The 24,948-nt window shown below is 36.4% G+C and overlaps 1 protein-coding gene across 1 annotated transcript in view; it reads left to right on the forward strand.

Moving 5' to 3' along the window:
• PDE7B (phosphodiesterase 7B) overlaps positions 1–24,948 on the forward strand; it is a 686,767-nt gene that overhangs the window by 140,505 nt on the left and 521,314 nt on the right. The gene's annotated exons all lie outside the window — the stretch shown is intronic.

Raw genomic sequence — 24,948 nt, forward strand, 5'->3', positions numbered from 1 at the left:
TGTGAATACATGTAACGGAAATATCAGGAGGAGAAAGAGCAAACAGAAGCAATAATTGAAGCAATAAGGACACAGTTTTCCCCAAATTCCTGACAGATATCAAACCGCAGATCCAGGAAGCGGAGAGAATACCAAGCAGGATAAATGCAAAAAAAAAAACAAAACAAAAACAAAAACAAACAAACAAACAAACAAAAAATACCCAAACCAAAAAAAAGCCTATACCTAGGCATATCATATTCAAATTACAGAAATCAAAGACAAATTCTTGAAAGAAGTCATAGGAAAAAAATACCTTGTCTTTAGAGAATCAAAAGTGAGAATTACATCCAATTTTATCCAGGAATGTATGCAAGCATGAAGAGAGTAGAGTAAATTATTTATGGTGTGTATTAGTTCATTTCATGCTGCTGATAAAGACACACCCAAGACTGGGTAATTTATAAAGAAAAATAGGTTTAATTGACTCACATTCTATGTGGCTAGGGAGGCCTCACAGTGATGGTAGGAGGCAAAAGTCATGTCTTACATGTGGCAGAGAAGAGAAAATGAGAACCAAGTGAAAAGGGTTTCCCCTTATAAAGCCATCAGATCTTGTGAGACTTACTCACTACCATGAGAACAGTATGGGGAAAACTGTGTCCATGATTCAGTTACCTCCTATGGGGTCCCTCCCATGACACATGGGGAATTATGACAGCTATAATTGAAGATATGAGATTTGGGTGGGGGGACAGCCAAATCATATAATTCTGCCCCTGGCTCATCCCAAATCTCATGTTCTCACATTTCAAAACCAATCATGCCTCCTCAATGGTCCCCTAAAGTCTTAACTCATTTCAGCATTAACTCAATAGTCTCATCTGACACAAGGCAAGTCCCTTCTGCCTATGAGCCTGTAAAATCAAAAGTAAGTTCGTTACTTCCTAGATACAACGAGGGTACAGGCATTAGATAGATACACCCATTCCAAATAGAAGAAATGGGCCAAAATGAAGGGGCCAAAGGCCCCATGCAAGTCTGAAATCCAACAGGACAGTCAAATTTTAAAGCTCCAAAATGATCTCCTTTGACTTCATGTCTCACATCCAGGTCAGACTGATGCAAGATGTGGGTTCCCATGGTCTTTGGAAGCTCTGCCCCCGTAGCTCTACAGGGTACAGGCTCCCTCCCAGCTGCTTTCATGGGCTAGTGTTGAGTGTCTGTGGCTTCTCCAGGCACATGGTGCAAGCTGTCAGTGGATCTACCATTCTGGGGTCTGGAGGACAGTGGCCCTCTTCTCACAGCTTCCTTAAGCAGTGCCCCACTGGGGACTCTGTGGGGGCTTCAACCCCACATTTTCCTTCTGCACTTCCCTAGCAGAGGTTCTTCATGAGGGATCATCCCTGCAGAAAACTTCTTCCTGGACATCCAGGAGTTTCCATACATCCTCTAAAATCTAACCGGAGGTTCCCAAACCTCAATTCTTGACTTCTGTGCACCCGCAGGCTGAACACCATGTGGAAGCTGCCAGGGCTTGGGGCTTTCACCCTCTGAAGCCACGACCTGAGCCATACCTTGACCCCTTTTAGCCATGGCTGGAATGGCTGGGACACAGGGCACCAAGTCCCTAGGATGCACACAGAATGGGGGCCCTGGGCTCCACCCGCAAAACCGTTTTTTCCTCCTAAGACTCTAGACCTATGATGGGAGGTTCTGCTGCAAAGGTCTCTGACATGCCCTGGAGACATTTTCCCTATTGTCTTGGTGATTAACATTTGACTCATTATTACTTATGTGAATTTTTGCAGCTGGCTTGAATTTCTCCTCAGAAAATGGGATTTTCTTTCCTATTGCATTGTCAGTCGTCCAAACTATTCCAACTTCTGTCTGTTACCCAATTCCAAGGTCACTTCCATATTTTTGGGTATCTTTTCAGGAGCATCCCACTCTACTGGTACCAATTTGCTGTATTAGTCTGTTCTCATGCTGCTGATAAAGACATACCCAAGACTGGGAAATTTATAAAAGAAAGAGGTTTAATGAACTTACAGTTCCATGTGGCTGGGGAAGCCTCACAATCATGGTGGAAGGCAAGGAGGAGCAAGTCACCTCTTACATGGATGGCAGTAGGCAAAAGACAGAGCTTGTGCAGGGAAACTCCCCTTATAATATGGTCAGATCTTGTGAGACTTATTCACTATTATGGGAACAGCACAGGAAAGACCTGCCCCCATTATTCAGTTACCTCCCACCAGATCCCTCCCACAACATATGGAATTCAAGATGAGATTTGGGTTGAGACACAGCCAAACTATATCAGTGCATTAAGGATTGTCATGTCTTTATGGAGTATTGACCCTTTTATCATTTTGTTATGTCCCTCTTTATCCCTGATAACTTTCCTTGTTCTGAAATCTGCTTTGTATGGAATTACATAGCTACTCCTGCTTTCTTTTGATTGGTGTTAGCATAATTATCTTCACTCGTTTTCTTTTAATCTATATATGTCTTTATATTTAAGATGTTTTTTTGTAGACAACAATAGTTTGGCCTTCTTTTTTGATCCACTTTGATATATGTATTTCAATCAGTGTATTTAGACCATTGAGTTTTAAGATGATTGTCAATGGATCTGGACTCATGTCTACCATATTTGTTAATGTTTTCTATTCATTTACCTTGTTCTTATTTTGTCTTCTTTTCTGTTTCTGCCTTTTGTGGTTTTAAGTGAGCATTTTATATGATTTCATTTTCTCTCCTTTCTTAGCATAACACTTACACTTCTTTTTGTACTTTTTAAAGTGATTCTTTTAGTTTGTAATATACATTTACAACTAATCCAAGTCCAATTTCAAATAACACTTCACCACTTCATATTATTACCAGTACTTTGTAATAAAATATTCCAAACTTCTCTCTCCCATCCCTTATATTATTGTTGTCATTTATTTTACTTATACATAAGCATACATAAGTATCATAAGCTTAAATATATCTATATCTATACATATGTACCCACATAAGCATACATAATAAAATATATAGATTTTTTAAGCAAACTACTATGTTAGATCAATTAAGAATAAGAAAAAATAAAAGTTTGCATTTTACTTCCACTTATTTCTTCTTGATGCTGTTTTTCTCTTTTCATAGATGAGAGTTTCTGAACTATATCATTTTCTTCTCTCTGAAGAACTTCTCTTAATGTTTTTGCAAGGCACTCCTAGCAACAAATGCACTCCATTTTTGTTTGCTGAGAAAGTCTTGATTTCTCTTTCACATTTTCTTTTCTTTTAATTCTTCACTTTTGAAAGATAATTTCACAAGGTACAGAATTATAGGTGGTGGTGGGGTTTCTCTTAACATCATGATATGATTTGGTTGTGTCCCCATCCAAATCTTATCTTGAGTTGTAGCTCCATGAGCGGGGCTCTCATGAAGAATCTGTTCTAGGGCAGTGAGGAAGGGAAATGTGGGGTTGAAGCCCCCACACAGAGTTCCTACTGGGGCACCACCTAGTGTAGCTGTGAGAAGAGGGCCACCGTCCAGACCCCAGAATGGTAGATCCACCAACGGCTTGCACCATGTGTCTGGAAAAGCCACAGACATTCAATACCAGACCATGAAAGCAGCTGGGAGGGAGGCTGTACCCTGCAAAGCCACAGGGGCAGAGCTGCCCAAGACCATGGGAACCCACCTCTTGTATCAGTGTGACCTAGATGTGAGCCATGGAGTCAAAGGAGATCATTTTGGAGCTCTAAGATTTGACCACCCCACTGGATTTTGGACTTGCATGGGGCCTGTAGCCCCTTTGTTTTAGCCCATTTCTCCCATTTGGAATGGCTGTATTTACCCAATGCTTATACCTCCATTGTATCTAGAAAGTAACTAACATGCTTTTGATTTTACAGGCTCATAGGCAGAAGGGACTTGCCTTGTCTCAGATGAGACATTGGACTGTGGACTTCTGAGTTAATACTGAAGTGAGTTAAGACTTTGGGGGACTGTTGGGAAGGCATTACTGGTTTTCAAATGTGAGGACATGAGATTTGGGAGGGGCCAAGGGTGGAATGATATGGTTTGGCTCTGTGTCGCCACCCAAATCTCATCTTGAATTCCCACATGTTGTGAGAGGGACCCAGTGGGAGGTAATTGAATCATGGGGGCAGGTCTTCCCCATGCTGTTCTCATGGTAGTGAATAATTCTCACAAGATCTGATGGTATTATAAGGGGAGTTTCCCTGCACAAGCTTTCTCTTTTCGCCTGCTGCCATCCATGTAAGATGTGACTTGCTCCTCCTTGCCTTCTACCATGATTGTGAGGCTTCCTCAGCCGTGTGGAACTGTAAGTCCATTAAACCTCTTTCTTCTGTAAATTGCCCAGTCTCAGCTCTGTCTTTATCAGTAGTGTTAGAACAGTCTAATACGTGCACATAACAACAGAGTGTCAAAATATGTAAGCAAAAACTGATACAAGTGCAAGGAGAAATAGTTAAATCCAGTATTATTATTGGCGATTTTAACACACCCCTCTATTAGAAATGGACAGGTCCAGTAGGCAAGAAGATCAGTAACAACAGAGTTGAACTCAACAGCACCATCAATCAACTGGTTATAATGGATATCTATTGACTACTTCATCTAACAACAGCAGAATACACATTCTTCCAAGCTTACATGGAACATTCACCAGTATAGAACATATTCTGGGCCAAAAAACACATACCTTAACAAATTTGAAGGAATAGAAATCATACAATCAATGTCTTCTCTCAGACTGCAATAAAATTAAACTAGAAATCAAAAACAGGTAGTTGGAAAATCCCCACATACTTAGAGATTAAACAACATACTTCTAAGTAACACATAGGTCAAAGAAGAAATCTCAAGATAAAATTTTAAATACTTTGAACTAAATGAAAATGAAAACACAACTTATGAAAACTTGTGGGATGCAGCAAACATCCCACAAGTTTTTAAAATGCTTAAAGGGAAATGTATACAGTAGTACGTCCTCATTTGCAGTTTTACTTTTTGTGGTTTCAGTTATCTGTGGTCAACTACAGTCTGAAAATATTAAGTGAAAAATTCCAAATATAAACAATTCTTAAGTTTTAAATTGAATACTGTTCTGAGTAGCATGATAAAATCTCTTGCCTTCCCACTTCATCCCCTATGAGATGTAAATCCTCCTTTGTTCACCTTATATACATTCACTACCTGGCCATTAGTCATTTAGTAGCATTTTTTTTTTTTTTTTTTTGAGACAGGGTCTCACTCTGTCACACAGGCTGGAGTGCAGTGGCACTGTCTTGGCTTACTGCAATCTCTACCTCCCGTGTTCAAGTAATTCTCCTGCCTCAGCTCTGCCCCCCTCCCCCCAGCCCCCCACTGTCCCTGAGTAGCTGGGATTACAGGCAGGCCACCATGCCTGGATAACTTTCGTATTTTTTGGTAGAGGCGGGGTTTCACCGTGTGAGCCAGGCTGGTCTCAAATTTCTGGCCTCAAGTGATCTGCCTGCCTCAGCCTCCTGGAGTGTTGGGAATACAGGCGTGAGCAGTCTTGGTTATTAGATTGACTATTGTGATATGACAGTGCTTGTGTTCAAGTAACCCTTATTTTACTTAATGGCTCCAAAGCACGAAAGTAGAAATGCTGGCAATTCAGATATGAAGGAAGCCATAAAGTACTTCCTTTAAGTGAAAAGGTGAACATTCTTGACTTAATAAGAAAAGAAAAAAAGTAAATGCTGAACTTGCTAACATCTATGGTAAAAATGAATCTTCTATCCACGATATTGTGAAGAAGGATAAAAAAATTCATGCTAGTTTTGTTGTCACACCTCATACTGCAAAAGTATGGCCACTGTAAGTGCCTAGTTAAGATGAAAAAAGCATTACATTTTGTGGCTGGAAGACAGAAATAGAAACATGTTCTGATTGACAGCATTTAGGCTGGGTACTATCCAAGGTTTCAGGCATCCACTGGAAGTCTTGGAACATAGCGCCTGTGGATAAGGGGAAACTACTGCAGTATTGAATGCATATATTAGGAAGCAAAAAGATCTAAAATCAATCATGCAAGCTTTTACCATAGAATACTAGAGAAAGGGCAAATTAATCCAAAGTAAGCACAAGAAACAATAAATATTAGAGTAGAAATCAAAGAAATTGAAATAGGAAATCAATAGGGAAAATTTTTGAAACCAAAAGCTGGTTCTTTGAAAAGATAACAAAACCGATAAGCTTCTAGCCAGGCTAGGAAAAAGAAGGGCACAAATTACTACTTTTGGAAGGAGGAGATTTTACTTCAGAGCCCATGGACATTGGAAGGATAATAAAGGAATACTATGAATAATTCTGTGCCCACAAATTTGATAACCTAGAGGAAACAGATGAATTTCTTGAAAAATAAAATCTGATAAAACTCACACAAGAAGAAATAGACAATCCAGATAGGCCTAGATCTATTAAAGAAATGGAATTAATAATTAATAACCTTCCAAAACAGAAACCACGAGACCCTGATCAGTTCACTAGTAAATTCTACCAAATACTTAAGGAACAAATTATATCAATTCTCTACAGTCTTTTCTAAAATATAGAGGCATATGGAATATTTACTAACTCATTCTATGAGGCCAGCTTCACCATAATGTCAAAATCAGACAAAAACATTATGAGAAAAGATCAATATTTCTTATGAATATAGACACAAAAGTCCTCAACAAAATATTAGCAGACTGAATCAAGCAATGTATAAAAATAATTATATTCCATGACTAAGTGGGATTTATCCCAGGTATGCAAGGTTGGCTCAAATTTGAAAATCAATTACTGCAATCCATCACATCTACAGACTAAGGAAGAAAAATGACATGGTTATATCAAGAGATGCAGAAAAAGCATTTGTCAAAATACAACACCTATTTGTAATAAAAACCCAGCTAGAATTTTAGAGGGGAACTCCCTCATCCTGATAAAGAACATCTACAAAACCCCTACAACTAACATAAGACTTAATGGCAAGAAACTAAAAGCTTTTCTACTCAGATCAGGAACAAGACAAGGATGTTCCTTCTCACCACTTCTTACATTTTACTGGAAATCCTAGCTAACACAATAAGACATGAAAAGGAAATAAAAGATATATCGATCTAGAAGAAATAAATAAAACAGTCTTTGTTCATGGATAATATGATTGTCGAGGTAAAAAATCTGAAGAAATCAACAAAACAATTCCTGGAACTGATATGTGATTATAGCAAGATTGCAGGACACAAGGTTAATATACAAAATTTAATGTCTTTTCCATATGCCAGAAATGAAAAAGTGGAATTTGAAATTAAAGACAAAAATCCATTCAGATTAGTGCATCCCCAAAATGAAATAGTTAAGTACACATCCAACAAAATATGTACAAGATCTATATGAAAAAACACTACATAACTCTGATGGAAAAAAAAATCAAGGAACTAAATAAATGGAGAGAAGGCTGGGTGCGATGTCTCACATCTGTAATCCCAGCACTTTGGGAGGCTGAGGCGGGTGCATCACCTGAGGTCAGGAGTTCAAGGCCAACATGACCAACATGGTGAAACCCCGTCTCTACTGAAAATACAAAAATTAGCTGGGCATGGTGGTGTGTGCCTGTAATCCAAGCTACTCGGGAGGCTGAGACACGAGAATAGCTTGAACCCGGGAGGTGGAGGTTGCAGTGAGCCGAGATCGCACCATTGCACTCCAGCCTGGGTGACAGAGCGAGACTCCATCAAAAAAAAAAAAAAAAAAAAAGAGATAAATTAAGAGATATTTCGTGTCCATGCAAGGAAGAGTCAATATTGTTAAGATGTCATTTCCTCCCACATTGATCTACAGATTCAATGAAATTCCAATTAAAATCCTGACAAGTTATTTTGCAGAGATCAACAAACTGATTCCAAAGTTTCTGTGGAGAGGCAAATAACCTGAAATAGACAACAAAATATTGAGTGAAGTTGGAGAACTGACACTATTCAACTAGGTTACAAATGAAATGGGAAAACAGTTTCATAGTTGGCTTTGTTCTATAGTTTACATTAGGGTTAACTCTAAGTGTTGCACATTCTGTGGGTTTTGAAAAATGCATAATATGCTGTTTTGGAGAAACCAAAAGCAGTAAGTGAGCAATATATGCCTTAGCAATCTATCTTTATTAATTCACATATTTAGAGCTGACTTATTCATATAAAGCTTTGCTTCTTCTAAGAAATAACTGGCTTTCTCTTTAAAATAAGCTGAAGCTGTGTGAGATTGTACAAAACATTATTATTGACTAATAGGGAAAAACTTTCTTGTGTATACAGGATTTTGTAATTAAGGTTGAAAATGTAATCTTTAATCCTGAAAGGCTTAAAAAAATTTTTAGCCCCCACATGTAAAGTGAAAATGTGATGTTTGTCTTTCTATGCCTGCTTTATTTCATTTAGCATGAGTTCCATCATGCTCATTCATGCTGCCTCAAATGACAAGATTTTATTATTTTTATGCCTAAATATTATTCAATTGTGTATATATACCACATTTTCTTTATCCATTCATCCTTTGATAGACACTTAGGATGATTTTATATCTTGGCTATTGTGAATAGTGCTCCAATAAACATGAGAGTGCAAATATTTCTTTGACATACTGATTTCATTTCCTTTGGACACATACCCAGTAGTGGGGTTGCTTGATCATATGGTATTTCTATTTGGAATTTTTTGAAGAAACATCACACTGTTTTTTATAATGGCTGTACTAATTTGCATTCTTACCAACAGTGTAAGAGAGTTCCCTTTTCTTTGCATCCCACTTGCGTTTGTTATTATTTGTCTTTTTGATATGAATAATAGCCATTTTAACTGGGGTGAGATAATATCTTATTGTGGTTTTGATAGGCATTTTCCTTATGATTAGTGATGTTGATCGTTTTTTATTATACCTGTTGGCCATTTGTATGTCTTCTTTTGAGAAATGTTCATTCAGGTCCTTTGCCCACTTTTTGATCAGGTCATTTGTTTTCTTGCTACTGAGTTGAGTTCCTTAAATATTTTAGATATCAACCCCATATCAGACATACAGTTTGATAATATTTTCTCCCATTCTATAGATTGTCTCTTTATTCTGTTGATTGTTTCCTTCTCCGTGCAGAAAATTTTTAGTTCGGTATAATCCCGTTTGTCTATTTTTGCTTCTGTTGCCTGTGCTTTTGAGGTCTTACCCAAGAAATGCTTGCCCAGACCAATGTCCTGAAGCCTTTCCCCAATGTTTTTTCTAGTAGTTTCACAGCTTCAGGTCTTACATTTAAGTCTTTAATCCATTTTGATTTTATTTTTATATATTATGAGAGAAAGAAATCTGATTTCAAAATTCTGATTTCTTTTGCATTTAGATATCTAGTTTTACTAGCACCATTTATTGATGAGACTGTTCTTTCCCTTATATGTTCTTGGTGCCTTTGTTAAACATGATTTGGTTGTACATGTCTGGATTTACTTCTGAGTTCTCTATTCTTTTTCATTGGTCTCTGTGTCTGTTTTTGTGTCAGTACCGTGCTGTTTTGGTTACTATAGCTTTGTAGTATATTTTGAAGTCATAAAGCCTATGCAACTATTATCAATCTGGGCACATGGATGGCATTCAATATACATTTTTTCTTTCTTAAGAGTCATTCAATCATCAAAATTTGGGAAGTTTTTGGTGAATATAGGACTTTAACTTTTGTGAAAGTTAAAAAAGTAAAAGAAGATCTTCCCCCAAATAAGAAAGGATCTAGTGTTGGAGAGAACAGAAACACAGCTGAAAACATTCATGAAAAGATGTGGAACGTAAGCTCAGGGTCAACCAAGGATATTAATCAGACTATTAAATGTATTCTCTTCTAATTAGATCTGAAGTGTGTTTACCCTGCTTAAAAAAGTGGACCAGCTGATAAGTACCAAACAATTCTGGAGTGATATGAACAGAGGCATCACCCAAAGAAGGTCATGAGTTCACTGGAAAAATGAAGTAACACTGTTGTCATGAGTGGCCAGAGTAATAGCCAGAAGAGATTGAATGTGCCTTAAGTTTAAGGATAAAAACGTAATTGTGATGGGAGGTTGGAGAGGAAGCTAGGCCTGTAGCCAAAGTATGGAAAAAAAAAAAGGGAAATACAGACAAAGGTAGCAATAGAGTTGGGTGATTTAGGAAGCTAGGTCTGTGAACAAAGGGAATGTACCAGGTTCCTCCCTTCATGCAGTGCCCAGGGAACACTTTCCAGGGCTCAAGTGCCCTCTAAAGGCATCACTCTGCCAGGTTGGACTCAGAGCCAAATGTAATTGTGCTGCTCTCTTCCATTCAAGTAGGTGCCTTTGTTTAACATAAGTGACCACTTTTAAAGAGCTCAGTCTTCTTGGTTCCACTCTTGAACTTTCAGTGTTATCAACAAAAACCTGTTTTGTTTTCGCATTTTCCCCTCAGTGCCTTAGCATGGTGTCCCAAACACTTCTTGATGATTTTTAATACTTGGATTATACACATAATGCCCTTCTCAATCTCCCTTTTACTTCCCCTCAAATAAAATAAAAAATTTAAGATACTGCATTCCTGAGTCCAAGGATTGTTACAGTTGTCACCCCCAAAATTAGGACAATAATCACACAAATTACAATTCTTCTATTCAGAACATAAATCTGATATTCTTGAGCTCATTTGATAAATATTAAGTATCCTCATATGGTTTCTGGTTTATATACATTTGCCATGTATAATATCCATAAGCCATTCTGGGTGTGTGTCCCTATTTTATAATCTCTAGTTGGGAGAGAGAGCACCAAGCCTTTAAATTACGACCTCATGCAGAATAACAGCTCAGGGTCAACCAAGGATAATGATCAGACCATTAAATATGTTCTCTACTGTTCGGATCTGAAGTGTGTTGACCCTCTTAAAATAGTGGACCAGATGATAAGTACCAAACACTTCTGGAGGGATATAAAGAGAGGCATCACCCAAAGAAGGTCATGAGTTCACTAGAAAAATGAAGTAAAACGTATTCATTTCATGTCAGCTGCTAAAGGATGTGCTGCAGGGTGTAGGGTGTGGCTTAACTGATTACCCATTACGGTGATCCTACCAGTTTTCATCAATGAGAATATTGTCACCAAATCTTAGCATTTTTGAAATGAAATGTTGTGGCTCTATTATGTAGTTCTTTTTGCCAGTCTCTGAAATCAGTTTTTTAAATAACTTACCTCTAAACTCTTGCTCTGCATTTCCTTTTGTTTCCTGGATGTGAATGTGGATTCATTGGTAGATGTTAGGCCAAGGCTAACTTATCAGTCATTTCTAGGCTCTTCAAGGTGAAGCAATGCCCACAGACAGTCTTAGAAGGGAATTCTGTTCTCTCCTTTCCTTACTTATTCAAAGACTTTCAGATTGTATTTCACTATTACCAGAGAATTCTTTAGTAAAGCTGGATGGATTCTTCAATGCATTGGGAACATTCATTCATGGAAATTGGCTCTAGAGCAGTGTTTCTCAGACTTGTGTATGCATACGAGTCCCCTGGGGATCTTGTGAACATGCAGGTTCTATCCTGTAGGTCATTTAATTTCACTGAATTTGTGCAATGCAAAAAGTCCCTTTCTGAACCTGAATCCACAGATACCCGCATTACCTGGAGCCTGTTAGAAAGGCAGACTTTCGGATCCCACTCCAGATCCATAGAATCAGAATCTGCATTTTAACAAGATTCCAGAGGGAAATCGTTTGTACAAAATTTGGGAAACATCATCCTGAAAATCACATAGGATCAGCTATGTAATGGCAAAAGCAAAAGCAAACTTACAGTACCTTCTCTTTGTTATGTTATTCTCTGATTATTCCCTGAGGATGCAGCTGCATATAATACAGAATCATTCATGTAAAGAGAAGCAACCTGTTGAAAATACCTTCCTTTTTGTATTGAATCTTGAAACAGTGATGTCATTTCCTATAATATACCACATACTAACAGTTGCAAATTGGTATCTGAGGGCTGTGTCTAGACAGAAGATATGTTTTGTTGGTTATTTTGTTTGTCCTGTGGATGATTAAAAGGCAATGTTATTGGGCAGGTGTGAGCAGTTAGCAGCTATTTTTTCACATGGAGAAGATAATACAGAGGTGTTATGCATAGTATCTATAGGCATTTGAGTCTGGAATCCTTAAGAGTAATAATTCCCAACATAAATTCCATGGAACAGTAATGTAAGAATGATTAACAGGTATTATTTGAAAAAATAAAAAAAGTTTCTGTGATGCATTGGCATGATAAACAGTGAAACAAAAGAAATTTTGGGGGAGGATATTACAGAGGCTTTATATCATAATATACAGTTTGAACCTCCACTGCAACATTTCTCAAGCTTATTTACTCAGGAAATTCTTTGTCTCAAATGATTAGAGTTCTATAGAACATACTTTAGAACAGGAGTCAGCAAACTATAGCCTGCAGACTAAATCCAACCTGCCACCTGTTTTTGTACTGCCTACAAGCTAAGAACAGTCTTTATGTATTTACATGTTTAAAACCAAAAGAAGAATAATATTTCATTACACATGAGAATTCTGTAAAATCCAAATATTGGTGCTTATAAGTCAAGTTTTTTTGGAACACAATCACACTCCTTGGTTTACATTTTGCCTTTGGCAGCGATCATACTATAAGGGCAGAGTTGGCAGCTGAGACAGTGATCACATGGCCTGTAAAGCTGAAAATATCTATTATCTGACCCTTTAAAAAAAAGTTTGCCAACACCTACTTTAGAGCACACTGTGATTCGATTACCGCAACTTTTTTTTTTTTTTTTTTTTTGAGACAGAGTTTCCGCTCTTGTTGCCCAGGTTGGAGTGCAATGGCACGATCTCAGCTCACTGAAACCTCCACCTCCCAGGTTCAAGCGATTCTCCTGCCTCAGCCTCCTGAGTAGCTGGAATTACAGGCACCCGCCACCACACCCTGCTTATTTTTGTATTTTCAGTAGAGACGGGATTTCACCACGTTGGCCAGGCTGGTCTTGAACTCATGACCTCAGGTAATCCACCTGCCTCAGCCTCCTAAAGTGCTGAGATTACAGGCGTGAGCCACCATGCCTGGCCTGCAATTACTTTTGCACCAACCAAATAAAAAGGCCTGGCTTCCTCAAATGGGAAATGATAATGATAACATAGTGTCTTTTTTGATGAGTATAAGTGTACTAACGATAACATTGTGTAGCAAATAAATATTTTCTCTTGTAGACACTTTGAAATCAATGTAAAATCATATCAAATATTCATTTTACTACATTATAATAAGAATTCCTTTCTGGGGATTACCACTGTTTTCAGACTTTTAAGAAATAGAATTTAGATTTGATAACAAATTTTTGCAATTTTCAGTTATTACAACATGTGCCTAAGTATATTTTAAGCTGATTAATCTTTTCAAACTTTTTAGTCTCAGGAGCCCTTTACACTCTTAAAAATTATTAAGGGCCTCAAAGAAATTTTATTTTTATAGGTTATATCTATCAATATTTCAGAAATTAAAATTGAGAGAATTTAAAAAAGTATTACGCATTTTAAAATAATAATAAACCATTTTATATAAATATCAATAACATATCTCTTGTGAAAATAACTATATTTTTCAAAGAGTGGCATTTTTGAAAAATATCTCATTAACATCTAGTTTGATAGGAGATAGCTAAATTCTCATATTACTTCTTTATTTAACTGTTGTGCTATTACACCTCATTAGGCCCCTGGAAAACTCCACTGATTCTTTGTGAAAGAATAAAAGTGATCTCAAAAAATTTTTTTAAAATAAATCGTATCAAGTATCTTATCTGACCACAATGAAAAAAACCTAGAAATAAATAATAAGAGGACCATGGGACATTTGGAACTGTGCAAATACATGTAAATGAAACAAAAAGCACCTGTCCAACCAATGAGTGAAGGAAGGAATTAAGAAGGAAATGTAAACATTCCTTGAAACAAACGAAAATAGAAACACAACATACCAAAACCTATGGGGCACAGCAAACATAGTATTAAGAGGCAAGTTTATAGCAATAAATTTTTACATAAAAAAGAAAGATTTCAAGTAAACAACCTAATGGTATACCTCAAGGAATTAGAAAAGCAAGAACAAACTAAATTCAAAATTAGCAGAAAAAAAGAAATAATGAAGTTCAGAGCATAAATAAAATCGAGACTAACCAAATAGAAAAAAACTCAATGAAACAAAAAGTTGCTTTATGAAAAGATAAACAAAATTGACAAACTATTAGCTAGACTAAGAAAAGAGAGAAGATCCAAATAAATAAATGAAATCAGATCTGAAAAAAATGACATCACAACTGATGCCACAGAAATACAAACGATCATTAGAAACTATTATGAATAACTATATACCACTAAATTTGAAAAGAGAGAGAAAATGAATAAATTTCTGGACACATACAACCTACCAAGATTGAACCAAGAAGACAGAGAAAACTTAAACTTACCAATAATGGGTAACAAGATTGAATCCATAATAAAAAGTCTCCCAATAAAGACACGCCCAGAACCAGAGAGCTTCAATGCTGTCTACCAAACTTTTAAAGAACAAATACCAATTGTTCTCAAACTATTCCAAAAATTTGAAGTGGAGAGAATTCTTCCAAACTCATTCTATGAGGTCAGCATAACCATGATACCAAAACCAGATGAGGACACAACAAAACAAGAAAACTACAGACCAATACCCCGATGAATATACATGTAAAAATCCTCAACAACAGACTAGCAAACTGAATCAAACAGCACACAAAAATTTCAAACACCATGATGTAGTAGGATTTATCCCAGGGATGCAAGGATGGTTCAACATACACAAATCAATAAACATGATCCATTACAATAATAGAATGAGGAACAAAAGCCATATATCATCTCATTAGATGCCAAAAGAGCATTTAATAAAATTCAACATTTCTTCATGATAAAAACTCTCAATAAACTAGGTAATAGAAGGAAAATACCTCAATACAATCAAGGCCATATGTGACAAACCCATAGCTAACAACATACTGGACAGGGAACAACTGGAACAAGACAAGCCACTCTTACCACTCTTATTCAGTATAGCACTAGAAGTCCTAGCCAGAACAATTAGGCAAGAGACAGAATTTAAGGGCATCCAGATTGGAAAGGAAGAAGTCATATTGCCTGTGTTTGCAGATGCCATGATCTTATATATAGAAAATCCTAAAGGCTGTACCAAAAAACTCTTAGAATTGATAAACAAATTCAGTAAAGTTGCAGGGTACAAAATCAACATGTAAAAATCAGTAGTGTTTCACACGTAAACAACTAACTAGCTGACAAACAAATGAAGAGAGTAATTTCATTTCCAATTGCTACAAATACAAATTACCCAGGAACAAATTTAACCAAAGAGGTGAAAGATTTCTGCAAGGAAAACTACAAAACACAGATGAAAGAAATTAAAGAAGTGCACTCAAAAAAGGAAAGACATCCCAAATCATCCCAAATTCATAGACTGGAAAAATTAATATGTTAAAATGACCATACTGTCCAAAGTGATCTATATATTTAATGCAATCCCTATCAAAATACCAATGATAGTCTTCAAAGAAATAGAAAAAAAATCTTAACATTTGTATGGAACCACAAAATACCCTGAATAGCCATAGCAATCCTAAGCAAAAATAACAAAGCTGAAGGCATCACATTTACCAGACTTCAAAATATACTATAAAGCTATAGTAACCAAAGCAACATAGTACTGGCATTAAAAACAGACACATAGACCAATGAAACAGAACCCAGAACCCTGAAATTAATTGACATATACAAAGCCAACTGATTTTTGACAAAGGTGCAAAGAACATTCATTGGGAAAAAGACACTCTTTCAATAAATGGTGCTGGAAAAACTGGATATCCATATGCAGAAGAATAAAATCAGATCCCCGTCTCTCACTATATACAAAAACCAACTCAAAATGGGTTAAGAGCTAAATGTAAAACTTGAAACTATACAACTGCTAGAAGAAAACAGGGGAAATGCTTCAGGATGCTTGTCTGGGAAAATATTTTGTGAATAAGACCTTTAAAGCACAAGGGACAAAAGCAAAAGTAAACAAATGGAATTGTCTCAAACTAAAAAGCTTCTGCACAGCAAAGTAAACAATCAACAGAGTGAAGAGACAACCAACAGAATGGGAGAATATTTTTTCAAACTATTCATCTCACAGGAGATTGAAATTCAGAATATGCAAGAAACTCAAAGATCTCAACGGCAAACAAAAAACCTCCAATTAAAACATGGGCAAACTATCTGAGTAGATAATTTTCAAAAGAAGATAGACAAATGACAAACACATACATGAAAAAGTATTCAACATCACTAATCATCAGGGAAACAAAACTAGAACTACGATGAGATATCATCTCATCCCAGGTAAGATGACTGTTATCAAAAAGACAAAAAATGACAAATGCCAGCCAGGATGTGGAGGAAAGGGATTTCTTACACACTGTTGGTGGGAATGTAAACTAGTACAGCCACTACGGAGAACAGTATGGAGGTTCTTCTAATAAATCAAAATAGGACTACTATATGATTCAGCAAGCCCACAACTGGGTACTTATCGAAAGGAAAGACAATTATTATATTGAAAAGACTTCTGCACCATCATGTTTATTGTAGCACTATTCGCAATGGCCAAGATATAAAGTCAATCCAAGTGTCCAACAACAGATGAATAAATTAAGAAAATGGGGTATATACACAATGGAATACTATTCAGCCTTTAAAAAGAATAAAATCTTGTCATGCATGGCAACATGGCTGGAACTGGAGGACATCACATTAAATGAAATAGGCCAGAAACAGAAAGTTAAACATCACATGATCTCATTTCTATATGGGAACAACAAAAAAAGTTCTTGGAAGTAAAAAGTAGAAGAGAGGTTACTAGAAGCTGGGAAGTGTAGGGGAAAAGGGGAGATAAGAAGAGAGTTGTTAAAGTATACAAGATTACAGCTAGAAAGAAGGAATAAGTTTTAATGTTTGATAGCACTGTGGAATGACTATAATTAACCATAATATATATTTAGAAGTAGCTAGAAGAGAGAATATTAAATGTTTCCAACACAAAGAAGTGATAAATGTTTGAGATGATGGATATGCTAATTGCCCTGATCTGATCACTAAACATTGTATATATCAAAACATCAATATGTGCCCCACGAATATGTACAATTCTTATGTGTCAATTAAAAACATAAATTAATTAAAAAATTAAAAAAACTAGTTAGTGTTGAGAAGGATGTAGACCATATGTAATTCTCACACATTGATGGTGGAAATACAAAATGGAACAGTTATTTTGGAATACAGTTTAGCAGTTCTTTATAAAGTCAAACATATATTTACCATATGCCCCAGTCATCCATCTTCTAGGTATTCATCCAAGATAAATGAAAGCATATTTTTATACAACAATTGTTCCAGAAGCTTCATTCTAGCCACAAACTGGAAACAACTCAAATGTCTTATAGAAGATAAATGGATAAACAAACTGTGGTACATCCATACAATGGAATACTATTCAGTAACAAAAAAAGAACAAAATACTGGTACACATAACAACATGGATAAATTTCATTTCTGTTAAGTGAAAGAAGCCAGACCTAAAAGATACGTACTGTATAATTCTTTTATGTGAAATTCTAGAAAGCGTGTAAGTATAGTGAGAAAAAGCAGGTCTGTGGATACTCACAGCCAGGAAAGAAGGGGTTACCTATAAAGGGCACAAATGAACTTTGGGGGGTGATGGAAATATCCTATACCTTGGTCGTTGTGGTGATTGCACAGCTACATACATTGATCAAAACTCACCAGACGTATACCTAAAGTTGGTCAACTTTAGCCTATATAAATTGTACCTCAGTAAAGCTGATATCAAAAATCAATCACATGGCTATACAGCAGTGTGAATGTACTTGATGCCACTGAACTGTACAATTAAAATGAATAAAATGGTAAATTTTATGTCATGTATATTTTATCTCAATTAAAATGCATGGATAATATCCCTCCCTAAAAATGAGAGTGAAAAAGGCAAATAATGTCTTAGAATTGTTATGGGCCCTCTGAAGGTGTGTCAGGGGCCCCCAGGGTTCCCTGTACCACACTTTGAAAAGTGTTACTCTTTTGTAACTAAGAATGAATAATCATATACATCACACACACACACACACACACGTGCACACTCATACACACGTTTATACTGGTAAAAATTATCAACAATCTTCAATTTAGGAATGAAGTGTTTCAATTGTTTGCTTATAAGTATCCTGTTTGCTTGTTGAGCCCAATTGACTTGTACTAATAGTATTTCAGAACCCATCTGTTTAGGTATTTGTGATTCTGTGTATAAATATAGAGAGAGTCCAAGCTGGGTGACAGGAACATGACTCCCTTCTTGCTGACTAGTAATGGTGCTGGAACCTCTATCCCCGCATCACTCCTTACCTGTTAGTGAAATTTGGGATTTCTTCAGCCCCAAGCTACTACTGGGGTTCCCCTGGCCAGGGTTGGAGGTAAGAATCTGATGAAAATAGGGACTTGGGATATGAGTAGGTAGGTGTGAAAAACTTTTCTTTTATGAAATGCAGGGATTAGTGCAACATTTTTTTCACCCTCTTGCTTCTGTGTTTTGGATCAAGTCCTGTCTTGTTCTCTCCTGTTTCCCCATATCCTCCTATATTTGTTAGACCTCTTACAATTCAAACTAGCTTACTTAAAGACAAGATAATTTGTTGGTTCACATTCCTTGAAAAGTCCAGGTATAAAATGTAGAGGAGCTAACTTCAGACACGTTTAGATGTTATCAGGACGTTTTCTCTCTTTGTCTCTAAACTCTACTTCTCTGTGTTGGCATCATTTCTAGTTAAACTGGTCCTTTCCGTGTGGTGAAAAATAAGGCTAACTGAATGCATAGTCATCATGGAAGGAAAGAAACCTGCTTTTTTGCCAGTGATTAAATCAGTCCCAGATTAAATGATGCCAGCTGGCCAACCAGGGTCACAAGCCAGTTTCTTAGTGGAAAAAGGAAGTCCTTGACTGGAAACCCCTCCAGAATACATGGAAAGGTGTAGGAGAATTGGAGAAGGGATTCAGGGGAGACAGCAAGGGAAAAATTTGTCCTGCAATTCTTGTTTCTAAGTGAAATCAAGGACCTTTTGAAGTTTTCTGAATGTCTTTGCAATTTTTAAATTTTCATTGACAATTTGAATTAATTTGCTATAATGATTAATTGCTTTGAAGGAAACTGAGAAATAGATTCCAAACTGTAGATAAGATACAGACTTTTAGAAATGTCACTCTTCAACTAACCTAGTATTCTTCAACCCCAGCTAATCATGGCTGCATGCTCCTTAGCTTCATGATCAATGTATGTAGCTGTCTGTTTCTGTCTTGATCATTTCTGAAGCTGCTGTTTCCTTATGTTTTCTCAACACAGAGGCTACTATGCCTTTTTTATTGAGGGGGAAGCTGAGACTTAGTGAAGTCAAATAATTTGTCCAAGGTCTCCATTAGTAAGTGACATTATAGAACTGAATCCTTTTCACCCCAAGCTAATTTTCTTTCCACCATAGGCTCTACCTTCCAATTAAACCTCTTGCTAGCCAAATATGTTCTAAATTTGTTTATTCATTTTCCAAATATTTATTGACGGGCACTCTTCTGGACACTGAGGGAGGATACACAATGAAGAAAATAGACAAGTTCTTGTTCTCATGGTGTGAATACCCTAGCGGAAGGGCAGAAAATAAGCAAATAAATATATATGATGTCACATGGCAACAGTACTGGCAAGAAGAGGATCGGAAAAGTGTGCTTTTTAATTAGGATGATTAAAGATGACGTCTTTGAGGTTACGCTTGACCAGAGCCCTCATTGATGCCAGGAAGCATGGCAGGGGGATAGTGAAGGAAGGGCATCCCAGACAGGAGAACTGGAGGACAAAGGCTCTGGGTGTGAAAGTCTTTGGCATATTTACAGGGAACAGGATAGAGGTGGGGGGACCTGGAACTGTTAAGGGGTTGGGGTGGAAGCAGCAGGAGATTAAATCAGAGAGGTAGCCAGAGGAGGTTTTATCCAGAGAGACCAGAGAGATGGCAAATATTCAACTGTGTGTTCTCATTCTCTGGAAGAAGAAAACACTTTATCATTTTACAGTGCTTACCTTGAGAATATGAAAAAAGAGAATCTTTTATCATTTCAGTCATCTATAAGTGAGTATTCAAATTTATATGTTCAATCATTTAGTAGTTCATTCTTACAGTCAACATTTACTAGGCACCCACTGTACCCTAGATACTTAGCCAGATGTTAGAGCTATGAAAAAGGAAAAGAGATACCGTTTTCTATCCTCCAGAACCAGATGTGAGTATGTTGTATACAACTGGAGGATGATCAGGTTGACAAGAGCATCTTGTATTACTGTCCACACATTTTTTATCCCCCAAAATGTGTGGTTTCCACAAGAACTAGCTGGAAGCCTGCCATTTACTGACACATTGCTACAAATTTTTAAATTAAATGTTTTACTAGAAATGGATTCAGTGTGGTAACGGATCTGTCTGACTACTGTTTCAGAAGGGTTTAAAAGCATTTAATTTCCATGTCACATCCATTAAAAGTTAATGATGTCATGCACTCCAGGGAGCAATCCATTTCATAATTTAAAGTGGAACCAACAAAACACAACTCAAAAGGGAAATGAAGGTGACAAGGTACAGAATAACATGAACCAGTGTAGCTGCACCTGTCATGACCCTTCCCGGGGTTAACCTGGCAGAGAACAGAGAGTTTAAGGGAAATGAATCAGAGAACCAAGCCACATTCCATCTTCCTCAGAGAGAAAAGAGCATAAATCAGGAAGAAATAAAGTTTATGTGATATGCAGCACACATTTTTAGCGTTGGTTTCCTCCACACTGAAATGAGGAAAACAGAGCATAAGGAAAGCCACGTGAGGGGACTGCATAATGAGCTGTGGGATTCCAGAGGATGTAGATCTCCACGAGCCCTCTGACTCCACACTTGAACTGTGAGGCCAACTGGCACCCTCCCTCCGTCTCCACACTGCCTGAGGCTCTTTCCTGTGCCTGCGCTTCTGAACAACAGAGGAAACCCAGGGATACGCTCTTCCCAATACTCACTCCCCTGCCCTTCCAGCTCCTTCCACCTTGTTTACATTTGTACTCGCGTATTTCATGTGGGTTGTGAAAGCTGGTAACGTTATGGCTACAGAGTGCTCTATTATATTTTCAAGGGCAGAAAAAGGCTGTATGTGAAGCTGCCAAATCAAATCCTTGCCAAAATGGTCCAAGCTAATGAGAAGGTTTGTAAATTACAGTTCAATGGATGAGACGTGGAGGACAAGGAATATCATGCCCACCCAGCAAATAGAATCACTGGGCATCATAGCTTTTTTACTGGTATATATATATATATATAAAAAATATATATCTTTTTTGCACTATATATATTTTGCACTATATATAGTGCAAAATATATATACATATTTTGCACTATATATAGTGCAAAAAATATATATACATATTTTGCACTATATATATAGTGCAAAATATATATATACATATTTTTGCATGATCTTAGTCAAAGTATTCAAAAATTTAAGCATTTGTAAAGTTTCATCAGTTCCTATACATTTAAGCTGGAACTAGATTGGGTGTTACTTAAACTGACAACTAATGCAATGTTTTATATAATACAGATGATCAATAAATTTCTGCTTAATGAAAGAATAGATGTCTACAAAAATAAATAGACACATTTAGATTGCAGAACTAATAATTAAGGGCAACTTTACCATTTGAGTCTACTTCCTGCCCCACTTCATCCCCACAGTAAAATTTAGAATTTTCCACATATTCTGATATGATTTAATTTTAACTAGTCCTATCACTTATCAGCTCATTTCTAGACTGATTAATGGACATCGACCAATTTTAATTTCTAAATTGGTCTTTTCCCTGTTTCTTTAGATTTTGGAAGTTTTGTATGCATTTGCTTTGGAGCCAAACAAGAGAAGAAATTTTAAAAATCACAGCTCTTTGAGTCTTTAAACATTTTTCAAGTTATAAAGTCATTTGGTTTCAGAGACTTTTCCATTTTCTATCTGAAAGCAATCAACTTTCAGAATCCCTATATAAGAATTCCTAGAAGTGCCTGGTCAGAAAATTAAAGCAGAGGAAGAATTGATTTCTTTGTTATAGTTTCCATAATCATTTAATCAGAAACAATACAAAAAATTAATCCATTTCTTAAAATTTTTACGTGACACTTTCTATGCATATTCATTAAAAAGTATAAAATATTTTTGTAATGGATCAAAATTTAACAAAATTTAATTTATTTTATTAAACTAAGTTTTTTTCTTTAATAAAAACAATCATGATAATTAAGAAAATAGAAAGCATTCAAGTTAAAATAAAGCCAGTAATATTCCACACTATCAAGCTTAAAACATCATTATGAAAATTTTGAAGACGTTAATTTTAGATGTAGGGAATGGTAATTGCTTGGGCTTTGCCTGCACATCAGTAGCAATGATAGTCAGATACAAATTTAGACTTGAACTTAATTCCTCTTTTCCTGCAGGTCCTTTCTCCTGTATAATTATACTCAATCATTAAAAAGAAATGAACTCAATATCTTAATATACATGGAATTACTCTGTTGTATCTACAAGAAGCACATTTCCTATTTTCAATAAGTTGAGTTGAAAAGAAAAGAATGCAACCTTTTGAATTATTTTGTAAAATGCAGTTAGTAAAAGCTTTAGTGTTGCTTTTTGTCTTTAATTTGTTTTGTTAGTTGTTTCTTTCTGTGGTATTCACTATGATGCATTTTGTGTTGCTGGAAGCTAGTGGTAACAATGGAATAGACAAAAAGACAGGGGAGTAAAGAATGAAGGGAACAGAAGAAAAAAAGGAACTATGAGACTTTTCATGTGATATGTTCTAGAGCTCAGTACAGAATACTGTGGAGTTTGGTTTTAGGTGGAGTTACCTCTGCCTATTGGAGTCAGGAATGGCATCCACATTAAAAAAATGTATCTGAAAAATATCCAAAGCAATCTACAGATTCAGTGAAATACCTATCAAAATCCCAATTTTCTGTTTTCACAGAAAAAGAAAAAAACAATTTCAAAACTCATATGGGACCACTGATGACCACCAATAGCTAAAGCAATCCCAAGAAAGAAGGACAAAGTTGGAGGCCTCACACTTCTCGATTTCAAATTACATTACAATGCTGCAGTAATTAAGAGTATATACTATCATAAAGATGGACATACTGCCCAGTGGAACAGAATGGAGAACCCAGAAATAAATTCACACATATATGGTCAACTGATCTTTGACAAGGGTGCCAAGAATACACAACGGAGAAAGGCTTTTCTCTTCAACAAATGGTACTGGGAAACACACAAAAGAATGAAATTGTACCTTTCTATTATATAAAAAATCAAATCAAATATATTAGAAACTTAAACCTAAGACCCAAAACTGTAAAACTCCAAGAAAAACATAGGGAAAAACTTTATGACTTTGTCTTGGCAATGACTTCATGGATATAACATGAAAAACACTATCAACAAAAACAAAAACAACATGAGACTACATCAAACTAAAAAGCTCCTGTGCAGCAAAGGAAACAATCAACGGAGTGAAAAGGCAGTTGATGAAATGAAAGAAATATCCATGAACCATCTATCTGATAAAGGACTAATCTCCAAAATATATAAAGAACTTCTATAATTCAATAGCAAAAAACCACATGACCTGATTTAAAAATGAGCTAAGGTTTTGAATAGACATTTCTCCAAAGAAGATACAAATGGCCAACAAGTATAAGAAAAAGTGCTCAATGTTACAAATCATTTGGAAAATGCAAATAAAAACCACCATGAAATTTTACTTCACACCTGTCTAGATGGATACCATAAAAAAAAAAAAAAAGACAAAATGTGCTGATGAGGATGTGGAGAAATAGGAATGCTGGCACACTGTTGGTGGAAATGCAAAATAGTGAAGCTGCTACAGAAAATACTATGAAGATTCCTCAAAAAATTAAAAATAGAACTTCCATATATATGATTCAGCTATTCCACTTCTGGATATTTATCTAAAAGAGTTGAAACCAGGATCTTAAAAAGATATCAGCAGCACTATTCGCAATAGTCAAGATGTAGAAATAACCTAAATGTCCATTGACAGATGAATAGATACAGAATATGCAATATATACATTGAAATATTATCAGCCTTAAAAAAGAAGGACATTCTATAATATGCAACGACATGATGAACCTGGAGGACATCAAGCTAAGTGAAATAAGCCAGTCACAGAAAGACCAATACTGCATTATTCCACTTATATGAAGTATCCAAAATAGTCAGATTCATAGAATCAAAGAATGAAATGGTGTTTGCCAGGGAATAGCAGGAGGGGGGAATAGAGAGTTATGAATCAACAGGCATAAGGCTCCAGTCAAGCAAGATGAATGAGCTCTAGAGATTTGCTGTACAACATTGTACCTAGAGTCAACAACACTGTATTGTCCGTTTAAAAATTTGTTAAGTGGTAAGTCTCATGTTAAGTGTTTTTACCACAATAAAATAAAATAGTAAAATAAAATGTACCTGAGATGAGACTTGCAGTCCTGTGTGAGGGACAGGAGTTTGCCCACAGAGGAGAGTGAAGATGGAGAGAATGTTACAGACAGGCCACAGCCTGCTTTGGGACCTAGAAGTGAGTAAACAGGCTCCCTACAGGATGTGCAGACAGTTGGGCCTGGGGAGAGAGTGCTGGGGATGCTC

This window comes from Pan troglodytes, chromosome 5 (genome assembly GCF_028858775.2).
Source record: "Pan troglodytes isolate AG18354 chromosome 5, NHGRI_mPanTro3-v2.0_pri, whole genome shotgun sequence".
NCBI lineage: Eukaryota > Metazoa > Chordata > Mammalia > Primates > Hominidae > Pan > Pan troglodytes.